This window comes from Dipodomys ordii, unplaced genomic scaffold (genome assembly GCF_000151885.1).
Source record: "Dipodomys ordii isolate 6190 unplaced genomic scaffold, Dord_2.0 Scaffold17, whole genome shotgun sequence".
Taxonomy (NCBI): domain Eukaryota; kingdom Metazoa; phylum Chordata; class Mammalia; order Rodentia; family Heteromyidae; genus Dipodomys; species Dipodomys ordii.
In genome coordinates, this window is record NW_012267233.1 from 18,645,270 (window position 1) to 18,655,122 (window position 9,853).

Consider the following 9,853-nt stretch of genomic DNA (forward strand, 5'->3'; position numbering starts at 1 on the left):
TATCTAGTATATCTTCTTTCCATTTCTGTTAGCTCTACGGGGACAATTGATAATTTTCTAGAACCTTTACATTGCTGTCTGAAAATGAGTCAGAGTGATTTTTCCATTTGCTGTTTCCTTATGCTCTTGTATTTATAAGATACTGTCATGATTACTTGACAAATCTACAGAGTGAACCACATCTGTTGGTGTTCCAACACAGCTGGAAGTTCCTTGGCTTCTGTGGTAAACTTTTTATATGGGAATAATTTTTAGTTGCCTATTCTGTCTGTATTTATGCAAATTACAGTGTTATTTATAAGTAAGTAAATAATAACTTTTAAGACAACATCTGCACTTCTGTCTGAATATCAGACACCTGCAAAGTCAGATTGCTTTGAATGGAAGATCATGTGTACTTTGATCAGCTTGAAATAAATGTTAATCATTTGTATGCTTATTGATCTGTAGCTTAATTTGGAACACTTACTTATTAGTAGGTGGTCTTACATTTTTATGTCTTCCAAATATAAAAATCTAATAGAATGAGAACAAAACTTCTATTCTGGACTCTTACATTCTTTACCAATTATATGACTTTGGGACTATATATATGAACTTCCAGTTCCTCTTTCTTCATCTGTGAATAACAGTATCAATCTCATAGGAATATTCTGAGAATTAAATGAGCAATGTGCTTAAGCATCTTGCATATTGCCTGACCTTAGGAACACAGTAATTATTGGTTTTTGTTCCCTATTTTACATTTCTTTTATAATTGTCAAAGCATAATTGACTTTTCTCCCCTCACCAAATATGCTAGGGAATAGAGTATAGGAGGAATCTAAGTACAGAACATGGAAGTCTGGTGAGATCTTGAGCTATGTCTCAAAGTGTGAGAGTCAGTTATTATTAAAACTCATGTTGTCCATGGGAAAAATGAAAAACAAAAGGAAAGGAAATAAACTGAATAGGCAGTTATATAATTTCAATATTTGGATACTTTGAAAGCAACAGGATAGGGCCATGAATAAGCTACTTTTGAAATAATAAGAATAATGAATATAATAACTATCACATTGCATTCTATAAACCTATCAGATATTAAACACTATTTATTTATTTGTTTTATCCCTAACATTGAAGCTTCTGCCTACTAAACAACCTACAAACACATCCGTAATAGAAATTGGATTAAGCAAGAGTTTTTAAATAAATTGAGTTATCTTCATTCTGTATCTATCCTTTTTTAATAAGACTAGTTTTATTTAATCCATCTTCTGCATTCTCTCCTTGAAGCCATGAGCCAATTATAGTGAAGTCATTACTGCTTGTTTCCCTAACTACTCTATTGATCATTCCGCTAGCAGTTGTTCTCGTAGATCTATCCCATTTATTAATGTGTTTCTCTCGCGTCAATGCTGACCTCTTGTCATTAGAGGCAACATTTGGACTTGAAAGCAAAAGAGCTGGGTTTTCATCTCTTTTCTACTTCCAATTAGCCATAAAACTCTAGAGAAACAACTCCTTCCCCAAGGCCCTAATTTCTTCTTTTACTGCGACTGTTTTACAGAGTCGTGGATTACTTGAGCAAATACTAGGCTAAAAGTCAGGATTTTTGAAGCTTTTTGTTGGGTTTTCAGCACTTTAATCAACTTTGTGGAGGCTTTAGTTCCCTCTGCTACAAACCAGTGCATTTCATAGCTTCATGAAACTTTAGCTCCAGAAAGAGTCTTGGAGGTCATCTAGTCAATATTTTTTGCTGTGCTCATGTTAGTGAATAGCTAACCCTCCAGAAATAGACAACACTGAAAAGATAAGAACTTTAAGATAATCAAGTATTATTTGGACAAGGGATATTCAAATGTAAAACAAACTTCCAGGCGTGGAACTCTCTGGAGAAAGTATACACTAAACAGATCCTATCTCAGCAATATAGTTATGCAGTCATTCATTTGATCTATCATGACATCATACTTTCTTTCATGCACTAAATAATTATATAACATAAACCATAACCCTTGTTAAACTTATCACTGATGGACAACTATTCCTTTTCTTTTCCTATTCCCTTACATTAAAAAGGCTGGTTCTGTGTGAATAATCACAGAAAAAACATACATTTCTTTGGATTGCAGGGTGGGTGTTCTGCTTCTTGAAAATGCAGTAGATGATCAGATGAGCTTGTTCTAAGGCACATCCTAAGGAATTATTTACCAAAAGAACAATTAAAGATTCTTTTATTTTGTTGGTCATGGGGCCTGAACTCTGGACCTGAGCACTGTCCCTCAGCTCTTCAGCTCAAGGATAGCACTCTACCACTTAAGCCACAGCGCCACATCTGGCTTTTTTTTTCTTTTATTGTGAGAATACCATACAGAGGAGTTACAATTACATGGGCAAGATAAGGAGTACATTTCTTATCAAGAATTGTTGCCTCCTCTTTGCTCATGTGGTGCTGAGGAATCAAACTCAAGGCCTCATGCATGCAAGGCAAGTACCCTTCCACTGAGCCACCTTCCCAGCCCTAAAGATTCTTGCTTTTGTCTAGGCCAGGCACAATAGCTCATGATGACTTAAGAGGTAGAGATCAAGACGATTTCAGTTTGAGGCTTGCCCAGGGGAAAATGTTAGCAAGACATATCTCACCAAACAAGCCAGTCATTTTGGCACACAGCTATATTTCCTGCTATACAGAAGGTCTACATAAAAGACTGAGCTGGGGAGGCAGGGGAAGGAACAAAACCTAGAAAGCAAAATAAAAAAAAGGAAAAAAGAAGAATATGGACATGGTTCAAGTGTAGATCCTACCTAGAAGTTACTAGGTCTTGAACTCAAACTTTAGTATTCATTCTTAGAATAAATACAAATGCTTTCTTTGACTATATGTTGTACAAATTTGTATTTGTGAAACTTCTGGTGGATATTCTCTGTTCTTCACTATGCAGCTCTACAACTTTGCAGCATGGTGTCGGAAGGACATTGTTATAACCTTATTTGGTCTATAAAGAATTAAACATTACAGCCTATCTGCACGTATTCCATTGTTGGTAATGACTTCATGATGATTCTTAAGAGAAATCTCCTTTGATGTCAGCAACTTGAGATTTCTCTACTTGTACTTATGTTGAATCTGTTGTTGTATAGGTGCAATACATTATATTTCTTTTATATTATATTTCTTATATATGTATATAACATATGCATATTTCTTTTATAAATGATATCTTGACATAGTTTGGGGGTTCTGGCTAGAGGCTAGCCATTTCTACTTCTTCAGCAACTTACCTCCCCATCAACCCAGCTATTTCCCTTAATGGTCTCACAAACAGTGCATTGCCATCCACTTGTTCTAATCACCTAGAGCTGGATGCCAGACACCCAGGTACAGCTCCATGACCCAGACCTCACTGAAATTGATTTAAATGAGACCATTTTAAGCCTTGTCTGGTTCTTCCCTTCAAAATCACCATAGAGGAACCTTCCCATGTTTTTCCTCTTATGTTCTACCTCTTGACCAAGAAACAAGGAATATAATAGAACCGATAGACTCTTTCTGGATTCTCCTCTTTTGATTTGCATCTGCCCCCCCTACCCCCCGTAAGTCATCCAAGATCACATGGTTCGAACAATAGATCAGAAATGTTTCAAGGGTTTTCCCAAAGACTGTGCTTGTTTAGAGTAATTCAATACAGACTGAAAAGAGAAGAAGAAGAAGAAAAAAGAAATGCTATCACAGCAAGCAAATTTTCCATTCCACAACAGACCCTCCAAGGTCTTAAGGTAAATATGTGGAACAATTTATGTAATTATGAAACACTGGAGAAGACTATAAGTCACATGACATTGAAATTCACTAGACATTTCTCAAATGATTTGCTTTTATTTCATCATTCTTTTACATTTGATAGTTCAAACTCCATGAGGTTATTTATGAACCCTAAGACTTTTCAGTATCAATTACTCCTTTGAAATATATGCACTGGGCTGGGAAGGTGGCTCAGTGGTAGAGCGGTTGCCTTGCATGCCTGAGGCCCTGGGTTCGATTCCTCAGCACCAAATAAGCAAAAAGAAAAAAGCCAGAAGTGGCGCTGTGCCTCAAGTGGTAGAGCACTAGCCTTGAGCTGAAGAGCTGAGGGACAGCGCCCAGGCCCAGAGTTCAGGCCCCACGACCGGACCCCTCCCCCCCCAAAAAAAACCCAGTAGAAATATATGCACCATAAAGAAAGAGGAAAAGAAAAGAAAAATATGTACCAGTGACAAAACATTTCAACCTTCAAAGTTCCAGGTAATAGAATGTTTGTTTCAGGTAACTAAGATTTTTCAGGTTCTCAAGTTGGGAGCCTGTGGTTGAACGTTATAACTTATTTCAGACACACTGTGAATTCATTCTATCCCTGGAGTTCATTCAGTACACCAACATTTCAGTGATTTTCTCCAGCGTATTATACTGTGAAATAGAATTGGACACATATTTTCTGTAAATATGCCCACCTGCCCTGTCTTTTCTATAAACTTAAAGTAAAGCAAAATTGGGGAAATTAAAAAGAAGAAAATCTGGGTGCTGGTGGCTCATGCCTGATATACTAGCTACTCAGGAGACTAGGCAGGAAAGTCTATGAGACTCTTATCGTCAATTAAATACCAGAAAACCATGAATGGTGCTGTGGCTCAAAGTGGTAGAGCGCTGAACTTGAGAGAAAAAGCCCAGGAACAGTGTCGAGTTCAAGCCACAGGACTGACTAAAATAAATACATCAATTAATCAATCGATCGATAAAAGAAAACAAAGGTAGAAGAAAGAATTCCTATTTGTTGCAATATATTTAAAATAGGGATAAATAATGACTATTAAATAATAAAATATACCTAGCTATAAAAGTTTGATATACACAAGACACTTGATCATTATTCCAATGAAGGTATAGTCCTACTCAAATAAAGAGTGAAGGTTGATTCTTTGATTAATTTATTTCTTTCCCTTCCCCTCCAAATTCCTTTAAGAGATCTAGCTTTCTTTATCTCATTCCTTTGTTTATTTTCTTGATGTTTTGTACAGATTTGTGAAGGACCCACAATGGCATTAAATCTACTACTGATTCATGATTGCAGGTACATATATGAAAAACTATCTTTGAAAGAAAGCAACCCAGCTATGTCATTTGCCCTGCAGAAGCTCTGCAACTTTATGCAGTCCCATTTGTCCAACCTTTCTTTGATTTGTTGTGTTTCCGGGTCTCTATTCAAAAAATTTCGGCCTGAGCCAAGGAGACCTAGAGTTTCTCCTATTCCATGCTGTAATGTTTTCAGAGTGTCTGCTTTGACTTCAAGGTCTTTGATCCATTTGGAGTTGATTCTGGTGCAGGGTGATATATAAGGATCTAGCTTTAGTTTTCTACACATAGCTAGCAAGATCAATAGAAAACCCACGGATTGGGAGAAGATCTTTACTAGCCATACAACAGACAAGGGTCTCATATCTAAAATATACTTGGAACTAAAAAAATTAAACCCCCCAACAACAAATCCTCAAAGAAACAACTGACCAATAAACAAGTGGGCGAAAGACTTAAAGAGAAAATTCTCTGAAGAAGAAAGAAGGATGGCCAATAGACACATGAAGAAATGTTCAACATCCCTAGCCATAAAAGAAATGCAAATCAAAACAACATTGAGATACCACCTCACTCCAGTTAGAACGGCAAAAATCAAGAACTCTAACAACAACAGATGCTGGAGGGGATGTGGACAAAAAGGAACCTTACTTCATTGTTGGTGGGAATGTAAACTTGTTCAACCACTTTGGAAAGCAGTATGGAGGTTCCTCAAAAGACTTCACATAGAACTCCCCTATGACCCAGCAATCCCACTTTTGGGCATTTACCCAAATGATCACAAACAAGACCATACTAAAGCTACCAGCACAACTATGTTCATTGCAGCATTATTTACCATAGCTAAGATATGGAACCAACCCAGATGCCCCTCAGTAGATGAATGGATCAAGAAAATGTGGTATATATACACAATGGAATTCTATGCCGCCATCAGAAAGAATGACATTGCCCCATTTGTTAGGAAATGGAAAAACTTGGAAAAAATTATATTAAGTGAAGTAAGCCAGGCCCAAAGAAACATAGGTCCCATGGTTTCCCTTATTTGCAATATCTAGTATATGTATGAGTCAAGCAGAAAAGGTCAGATAATGTGATGTCAGGAAAATGAACCCTTAGACATGTATTTAATGTTTTTTCTTTCATGCATGTGTTTCTAACGCATTTATAAGACTATCTCTTTGTTGCTTTGTATGTCCCTCCCCCACAGTATAACCCCTGCTTTCACTATATTTGATGTCAGTATAACTTGTGGAGGAGAGGGGGAAAAAACAGTTGTTTAAGGATACAGGTGGACCTGATGCAACAACGAGAAGTATAAGTTGTCATGTCCAAAACGAGCTTTACAAAGTCGGTCGGGGGGGGAGGGGGGGAGGAGAAGGGTTGGGATTGGGGGGGTGGGGGGAGGCTGGGAAGGGATGTGAAGGGTAAACCAAAGGAGGAGGCTGCAATGCTTGGTAAGAAATGTACGCATTATCCTGCCCATGCAATTGTAACCCCTCTGTACAGTATGTTCACAAATAAAAAATAAATTAAAAAAAAAGAAAGAAAGCAACCCACACTGAGCTCCTATTTGTAACATAATTCATAATTTAGAGTTAGTGTAAATAATGCACTTTTTAATTTATTCAAGACTAATCTTGTCTATAGTATTATGCACACCTGAAGGACAATTTATCAATAATTAATCTAAGAAAAGATTCCCAGTTGATGAATCCAAACTGAAAATATCTCTCTAATTAGTTTGCTGTAGAAATGGGTATTTCCTACTGTTGCATAATCCTGCATATGCATAAAAGGATACTGATGAAAATTACATGACTTGTTTAGATGGCTTAACAATACTGAATGGTGGTAATTGGGCTAAATTTTGTATGCCTGGATTCACTCAATGAAGTCCTTCCTTTGCATATAAAATAGGATTTGGTTTCCAAAGCCCATATATAATACTGCATAGCTCATACCTTCAGAATCTCATTGTAAACTTACATCTCATGCAATCTTCTATCATCATTGCCTCCATCTGTTACCTCTCTTTGTTTCTATGTCCTTATATAGACTCTGGCCTTCTCATAATGCCTGTGATTCTGGTGAAAGGTTTAGTCACACATGAGGATTAATGTCTATAAGTGTGAATCTAACTGGATCAGTTTTATTAGATATCTACCTCTGAGCTATATTATTCTTAAGGTTATTACAGGATATGGACACACCCTACTGGGAGCATGACTGGGGAATTTGAAGAAGCTTCCAGAGGAGTGAACAACCTAAAGTCATCTGCAATTTAATAGCCATTCCCCAGTTCTTAAAGCTAAGAAGTATGCATCCAAAGCTCGGTTTCATGCTGTGAAAAATCATTCCCACACAATCAAGACACCAGGCAGTCAAACATCATAAGAAAGTATATTACCACAAGGCAAATGGACTTCATTCAAGGGTATAACATTCTTTCATAGCTTAAGTATGAACCCTAGTCATTCTCTGAATTTGGTCCTCAGTTTTTGCCTTTTATTTCTCTTTTCTATTGAACTTAATCTGGTCTCTGGTTATGCAGATTGCAATCTGTACTATGTGTACATTTCTTAATAATGCTGTGCACAGAGCTGGCAACATACATTAGCCGAGGCTTACAACATCCTAGGCATATTTGTAGTCATATCAACCGTTTCTGAAAATAGGTCTAGCATGTTGTAGCAGTATAAAATTATTTTCTCCCCTTTTGATTAACATTCTCTTAGAGAGATAGAAAATGTGTAGTATAATATACTAATGAAAAGTATAAATGAAACAGAAACTGGAATCGGAGGGCAATGCAATAGTGATTATTACTTTGGCTATGTGGTTAGAAGATGTCTTTCTGAGTAAATGATGTTTTAATACAAATCTGAATACAATGAGAGAAAATCATATATAGATAGATAGATAATAGAGAATTCTAGGCAGAGTGAATAATAAGAGCTGAGTCCTCAAGCTATAGGCTTGGAATGGGGTGAGGTTCGGTAGCCAGGAATTAGGTCATGTAGGGTGAAAGGAGTCATGGGAGACACATGATTTGACTTATACTTTAGCTGTTTTCCTTAAGATCCTCAATTTAATTAATGATACTGTCATCCAATTTTTGAGATACAGTGACTTCACAGCAGCTATTGTTAGGTTCACATATTACTCCATTCAATTCTCATGGCAACACTATTAGAGAGATAATATCAGGCTGTCCTACAGATAGGGAAATGAATTAGAGTAAGTTTAACAATTTTCTCTGTTAATAACAGACTGAGCTGGAATTTAAGCTTGAGAATGGCTCTGAAGCCTTATTTTAGGTTAGTTTAGTTTTGGCCACTCCTGGGGCTTGAACTCTGAGCCTGGGCTCTGTCCCTCAGCTTCTTTTGCTAAATGCTAGTGTTCTACCTCTTGAGCCACAGCACCACTATTGGCTTTTATTCTGAGTATTGTTTTGGAGATAAGAGTCCCATGGACTTTCCTTCCTGGACTGGCTTTGAACCTTGATCCTCGGATCAAGTAGCCATGATTACAGACATGAGCCATTGGGACCTGGCTCTGAAGCCCAATTTTGCTTCATTACAGTGCTCCTTCCTTCACTATAGGAATGCTATAACAACCAAGTAACCAAATCCAAGGAAACATCTAGAAGGGACAAATGGCCCAAATATTACTGACAGATTAAGTAGGAAGGATATTAAACTCAACTTCCTTATTATCCTTTCAATATAAGTTTCAAGGTGCTAGTTTGGGGAGAAGCTATCTTAGGTTGATAGATCTCCATAACAGGTAAATACAGTGCAGATACCTTGAGAACAAAAGTTCCATCTGGTAAAAATCTTCCTGACTATTGTTTACTGCTCTTTTACATAGAAGTCATTAAACATTTGAGTATTTTTAGAATGGTTTATCACCATTTTTAGTGAAGTCACATAGACACACAAATACCATGAGGCTCAGCATGGAAAGTTATCTGCCTCCATTTTCCCACCATCCTGTGTCAACTTCATCCACCATTTCCCAAATACAAACCTTCCCATTTCTTCCAGGATTAATTTTCTTGTGACCTGTATTTCCATATTTCCAATTATATTTACATTAGTCTTCTGTCTACTTCTTCCTTGACTGCACAAAGGAATTTTAACAGAGCATCAGTGACTTTAAAACTTATATCACTTGCAAGGTGTCAGTGTGTAATTGGAGCTACTAAAATGACTGAGATCTGGAGAATATCATTAGGAAACCAGCCCAAGGAAGAAAACTCTGTGAGAAGGATCTCACAGTAGGGCTCAATTGCTGCAGTGTCAGCTGAGCAAGCAAGGTAAGCCAGGATGAGGTCAAACCCTGGAACCACTGAAAAACAAAAAACAGTGGTCTCTCATATGTGATCTTAGCAGTCCTGCTCAAAGCCCTGCAATGGCTTTCTCACTTATTCAAACATAAGAGAGAAGTCCCTGGTGAATAGACCTTAAGGTCCTCAATAGAACTCAATTTGCCCCACAGCCCATCTCTAATCTCATATCATTTTTCTGTCACTTTTCAATCTTCTTCATCCATGTTGGTCTGAGAGAGACTTCTCACCAATACCAATTGTGTCTTCTGCTGCTCAAGACCCAGGTCTCATGATGGCTATTAAGACTGCCCTACAGAAGTGTCTGCACTGACACTCTGAAAACATTACAGCATGGAATAGGAGAAACTCTAGGTCTCCTTGGCTCAGGCCGAAATTTTTTGAATAGAGACCCGGAAACACAACAAATC